The 6,426-nt window shown below is 43.5% G+C and overlaps 1 long non-coding RNA gene across 1 annotated transcript; it reads right to left on the bottom strand.

The window, feature by feature from the left end:
• Positions 1 to 3,273: 3,273 nt before the first annotated feature.
• Positions 3,274 to 6,163, bottom strand: LOC139027023 (uncharacterized). The gene is made up of 3 exons (XR_011479050.1): positions 5,911 to 6,163; positions 4,032 to 4,383; positions 3,274 to 3,357 (listed from the first exon to the last, which is right to left on the bottom strand). It is a non-coding gene; the product is annotated as an uncharacterized lncRNA (long non-coding RNA).
• Between the last annotated feature and the right edge of the window lie 263 nt (positions 6,164 to 6,426).

Genomic DNA, 6,426 nt, shown 5'->3' with positions numbered 1-6,426 from the left:
CAATATTAGGAAGGTGTTCCTAATGTTTTGTGCACTAAGTGTATAATGAACATGGGACAACCTTGAAAACATGTAGCCTTTCTTCCAATGTCGACTTACATCACTGTGCTTATAGGCCATCCATGTTGAGAGAATAATTTGAAGCCGTCACAAGAACACAACGAATGAAGGTTATAGCACTAGAAAAGCTCCACCTGTGTACTGCAGTCATCTAGTAACCAAACCACCATGCACCTGACGAACCACTGACGTAAAAAAAAATATTGTACTTTCTACCACCCATACTGAGGGAAGGAAGAGGAGAGAGAGAAATCTTTATCCTCCAACTCAAAGCTCATTAGTCAGATGTGAGTATTATTACTGTCTGGTGACATGGGCAGGAACAGAACACAACTCTCACTCTGATTGCAATGGTAACCTGTGTGGAAATTAATATGCAGCTCTTAGGTAAGTTAGGAGAGAAACTGACTTACTCATGCACCAAAACGTACAACTTGATTTGTACTTGGTTACAGTGACTTATTGATGAGTCTGGGGTCTGTTACTTTCACCTAAATTCAAAAAGACACGTGGTCCAACCATGACCCGTAGCGAAAGATGTGGAGCTCAATCAACGGTTAAAAACAAAACTACACTACACTGCCAAAAACACTAGCTGCAATTAGGCTAGCTTCGCTAGAGCTCCCTGGTGACCTTTGCCTCATCTCAACTGTCAAGTCTGGACATACTGTATACATACTGTACTGGGGCGGCAGGTAGTCTAGTGGTTAGGGTGGCGAGCCAGCAACCAAAAGTTTGAACGTTAGAATCCCGGGTCCAACTGGAAAAATCTGTCGGGAACTGAGCTGGCAACCGGAGGGTTGCTGGTATCAAATTCTACATGCCATTTCCTGCCATTGTGCCCTTGAGCAAGGCACTTAACCCCCCATAACAAGAGCTCCCTGCGTGTCCAGGGTGGCATCCTACCGCACCTCTCCAARACCTGTATTGGTATGTATGCATGTGTGTGTCTTAAAAAGCAGAAGTCAGATTTCAGTTGGACCTTCTGTGCAATTAACCAATAAAGTGATCTTAATATGATGACGAATAGGGGGAAAATGACACGCAAGGCATAATAGACCTCTCATCTATTAGTACTATAAACAAGGGTCCTTTACTGAACGAAAAGGAGCAAAAATGTAAATAGAAAAAAATAAAAAGAGTATTACCTTTTGCAAAGACACTAAAGACAATTCWTAAAAAGTAGCTTTTTAAGTGGAACTAGCTGACACGTTTTTTCAATAATACACAATCCCCCAAAAAACTGTTCATACAAATCCCTGATAAAAAATGTAGTGAGACATTGCCGTGTTTATCTTTTAATCTGCAAAGCAATTAACGTGGACAAGAGGGAGTGATTTTTTGACAGAAAGAAAAACGGAGAGCGATTGCGTGAATAGCCGGGCGCTAATGAAAACAGATTTATACAAAAGTGTTTTTGTTAAGAACGTGTGAATAGCATGCCGCATGCCGTTACAAGACCCATTGTATTACACAATGTCTTCAAGTAGACAGCCCAAACAGCATATTAAGAAAGACCTGATAGCGTTAACTTACAGTCCAGCATGACTGACAGTTGATAAGTGGCTTGGGAGTTTTTTCTAAGGGAGATTTCCTATTCCAGATTGAACACTTAAGCAGCGAACGCACACCCACAGCCTTTTCATATGATGCCCGGCTGGATTGTGTGAAACTGAGGAGGTGTCGTTTTAAATCACCAGAGGCAGTGGCAGCGTGCTCTTAAGATGCCACATCTTTTTAATTATCACACCCCATTGTGTGCCCGTCAAGGCATGGGGAAACCTCTTCGCCCACCCGGTCATATCTGTAATGGAACCTCCCACATCCCCTATCGTTTCCTGCCTTACCTCCAACAGTCCTTTCCTATGGCGAAGACCTGATACACTCCGATACAGTGTAAGGTGACCTTAACACGAGAATGCAAAGCAGCCCTAAGCAAATGGGCTAGTGGAGGGAAAAAATGCATCATTAACAGTGGAAAACAGTCAAAAATATTAACACGGATTTCCACAAAACAGAGGAGGAAAAAGGGGCAATGGTTTCAAGCGTGCAGGGGCTAAAATATAGGAAATGGCCGCTTAAAGTGCGGCAATTAATTCATTAACTTTATTACAAGTAAGATTAATCGTTTCATTAGCGCTTTGGCGATGCCAATGAATCATAATACTAGAGGCCACTGTGAGAGGAATCCTGATGAAGAAGACTAATTACAATCAGAGGGGAGAGAACATTTGTGCTGTAATGCGTGGGCTGACTAAGAAGTAAGGTCAAGATTCCCAAATGATCACTGAGTAGATCCCAAACATGGACTTCTAACCCACTGAACAGTGTGATGCCTGGGGCCATGACTGTGACCTGCTGTGTGAACATGTCAATTTAAGCCAATTGCTTTTAGCCTCATTTCAGAGGAAGTGGAGGCAGCAGTACGATTGGACCACTCTGAATTAGTTACGAGGTGGGTCAATAACTCACCGCACACAGTGCAATAATCCAACTGAACCAGTAAATTAACTGACAGTCTCATTGACAGTTTGAGTGGTGTGAATGAATGCATGCATGTCATGTAAGCTGGTGCCACCGAGACCCTTCTTATGGCTGTTACACTATAGACCCTTTTTCAGTACACGACACACTGAGTCACGCAAAGATGAGCGCAACTCTGGCAGCAGTAAGAAAGCCGTCGAATTCTGCGCACATTCAACATAGCCTAGATTTACATTTTTATTACTTCTAAACCAAAAAAATTGAAAAGATGTTTTGATTATTGCTTGAACTGTCACTAAGATTATATTTGGTGTGATCTTTACAATAATTATTTTTTGTACGCAGCAGTTGTTAGTCTAGAATGTTAACACTCCATTGATATAGGATGTCAGCAAAAGTGAGCCAAATAGCCATTTTACTGGTTGAAGTTGAATGTTTTTTTTTTAAGTATATTATGCAGTTGATTTGCGATGATGACAAACATAGTAAGCAGGACATTCATACAAGCCTTAAAATCCAATTATAATCCAAAAGTAGTGTGAAATGCACTCAAGCAATATGTAAAAGAAGTTATTTTGCTGCCGTTCTATAACACTCCCCTTTGTTCTGCACCAACTGGCGCCGCGTCGCCCTTGTGCGGCAATGTTTGTAAACCACATTAGGAGACCCTTATGTCTCTGTACGCTATAGTAGAACTCACCTACATGTGCTGCTGCAGCCACGTGTTCTGGCTCTAGGTGTGGGAGGAGAAGAGGGGGGCCAACAACTTCCACTGGTTTGGGGCAGGAGAGGAGCAAAAGCTTCCACTGGGGGCTGAGGAGGAGGGGCAATGGGTTCACAAGGGGGAGGAGCAATGAATCAGCTGGGGGAGAGGGCGGAGCGATGGGTTTGACTGGCAGGCTGCAGGGAGAAAGCTTCCATTGGAAGAGCGCAGACTCAACAGCAGGGGAGGAAGAAATGGATGCCAATGAAGAGGAAAGGGGAGGACGGAGCAAATGGGCTCAATTACGGGAGGGGGAGGAGGTTGCAATAAGCTACGTTACGGGAGGAGCAGGAGCAGCGGGTTTGATTACAGAAGGGATCAGCAATGGGTTCGATTACAGGAGAACAAGCACAAGGTTTGACTACAGGAGGAGAAGCAAAGGTTCGATTACGGGAGGAGAAGCAAAAGGTTCGATTACGGGAGGAGAAGCAAAAGGTTCGATTCCGGGAGGAGAAGCAAAAGGTTCGATACACGGAGGAGAAGCAAAAAGGTTCGATTACGGGAGGAGAAAGCAAAAGGTTCGATTACGGGAGGAGAAGCAAAAAGTTCGATTACAGAGGAGAAGCAAAAGGTTCGATTACGAGGAGAAGCTACAGGTTTGATTACAGGAGGATCAGCAACGATTCGATTACAAGAGGAGGTGCAGGGATAGCATTGAGTTCCACAGCAACAGGAGTGGGAACAGGGAGGGGAGCCAGGGGTTCAACCTGCGGTGGAGGGTTACCTGCTCAACAGATGCAGGTGGTTGAGGGGACGCCACAGGCTTTAAAGCAGCTAGGGTAGGAGGCGGGATCACCATGTCAATGATTGGTCGGAGCTGTTTACCTGTTCCATGGGGCGGTGGAAGTGGAGGAGGGGCCCACTACTCTAGTGACAGGTGCAGGAGGTTGAGGTGGTAGTGCGATTGGGTTCTATGGGTGGAAGCGAGGTGATGGGATCGAAGGGGGGTCTGAGGGGAGGCACTGGAATGAGGAGGGGGAGGTAGCAGCAACAGGGGGTGGGACCTGTGGAAAGGGAGGAGGGGATGAAGGGGAGGCTATGGGCTCCCTCATCGGTTGATGACATTCTCAGCAGAGCTGCACAGAAGAGAGAGAAGAGAAATATGTGAGAGAAACACCAACAGGAAGAGAAAAAGCACAACTAACAAGGATTACCAGAATCTGAGCAACACTAAACACTTCAACTGCACCCACACACCAAAGTCTAAAAGGTGAGTTCTCACAATTTACTTGCCAAGCCAACTTAATCCCACAACAAGAGTACAACTCTAGGTGCACTAGCTCTATTACAACAGCCTGACAGTGTTATCCCAAATTGCATTTAACAGTGGCCACACAACGCTGCTAAAATGTGTCCACCCACCCCCAATTAGTTTAGGCCTAGGCTAGCCTTGAACATGACCCCGTTCCATTACATAACACATATGAGTGATTGGACGAAGGCATCGGTCTGACATTAACAGGCGTTGCTTGCGGTATGGTTTGGAAGCATAAAGACCTTGTCTTTCATATCAGCGAAAAATCACATTTCAAAAAAACAACAAAAAGGTTAAATAGATACACACCTTGATAGGGTTAGTGTTCCCAACGGCCATCTCCATGTTACAGCACTTGTTTACGGAAGACTAGAGGTAACCGAAGACCTGTGTTAATTAGCTATCTAGCAACTCTGGAAGTGGTAGTGGAGTGTATTTGTTTATCGAATGGCAGCACCCATAGCTGTATGGATCTGTGCAAACCTGCTACAGTAAGTGTATATTTTAACATTTAAAGTACACTTCCTTGTGATAAAAGGGCCATGTGTTTCAAAAGCCGTATGACAAGCAATGATTATTGAACATTTTAAATGTAAAACACAGTCTTGATGTGTGCGTTGGCTGAAAACTGTAAGAACGAAGGCAGAATGCGCTGCATTGTATAACACTGGTTGTGATATGTGGGTGTACAATCTACAACGTAAGGTATATTTTGTTTATTTTTGTGTACAAGCACCGCCGTGGCTAGAATGCAGAAGGAACACCCCCACACCACCAGCAGATTATTCCATGTAAACAATACATTTCTTGAGTCTTCTAGCAACAAGGTGCTTCAATTAGGCATTTTTCGTGCCAACTAGTCTTAACTTGAAACTAAAGCCTCTCAACCTATTATTTAACTTCAATAGGCCACGCAGGGTCCCATTGCAACAGTTAAACACTTATCAGCTTACACGTCAGACAGAAAGTACACGACACGTGTTTTGCATGACATGGATTTAAATGGTGCAACATGGACTAAACTAATGTTAATAACAGGGTCATAAAAATAAAAGTATTATATATTATAAACTAAATGTCGTCATTACTAAGAACTTGGCCTAGCTGTATCCAGCTTTCATATTTAGACAACGCGAGGCCATTGCATAAACCCCAGTGTCAAACTGACAGCAAGTTAGCTAGACTAGCTACCATAACAAACGTTACTCTGGCATAACATTGCTATTTGTTTGGTAATAAGGATATAATAATGCAGTCAGTCGTTCTATCGTTTTTAACCGGCTTCAATACTTCCGAGCAGCATTTGGGTTATGCAGTAATTCATTGTTGTTATCCTTTCCGCACTCACCTTATGCCCTTCACAACTGGTAATGTTGTCATTTTCATCCGACTCAAAGGAGACGCGGCGCGGTGCTATTTGTTCTCCCATCTCTGACTACAATCAGCGAATGTGATACCTAACTGCAACGCAATGGAAATTGTTGTCATCCACCTGTTTTTAGCCAAAATGTTCAAGTCGTACACCGGGGACAGGGAGCTACAGGGCCGCACACACGGACACACTTTCCGTAGCATGCCAGCTGTCCAATAAAGGCTGCGTTATTGGAGGTGCGAATACGTCTTCTGCAACAGAGATGTCCATTGGTTGGGGAATATTTTAAGAGCCAAAAGGTAATTACAGTGCACTTTCAATTGTGTGTGCATACACATTACCAACAAATACGTAGATAATGGTGGGGAGAAGAAAAAGACATGATGTTAACCACTCAAAATAAATACAACACTTTATAGTTAGCTATATATAAATATATATTAGGTCTTTAAAACCATACAATTGTTAATCTGTTTGGTTTATACTTTCAAA

This window comes from Salvelinus sp. IW2-2015, unplaced genomic scaffold, assembly GCF_002910315.2.
Source record: "Salvelinus sp. IW2-2015 unplaced genomic scaffold, ASM291031v2 Un_scaffold6851, whole genome shotgun sequence".
NCBI classification, from domain to species: Eukaryota; Metazoa; Chordata; class Actinopteri; order Salmoniformes; family Salmonidae; genus Salvelinus; species Salvelinus sp. IW2-2015.
This window is presented reverse-complemented; position numbering and strand designations above follow the sequence as displayed.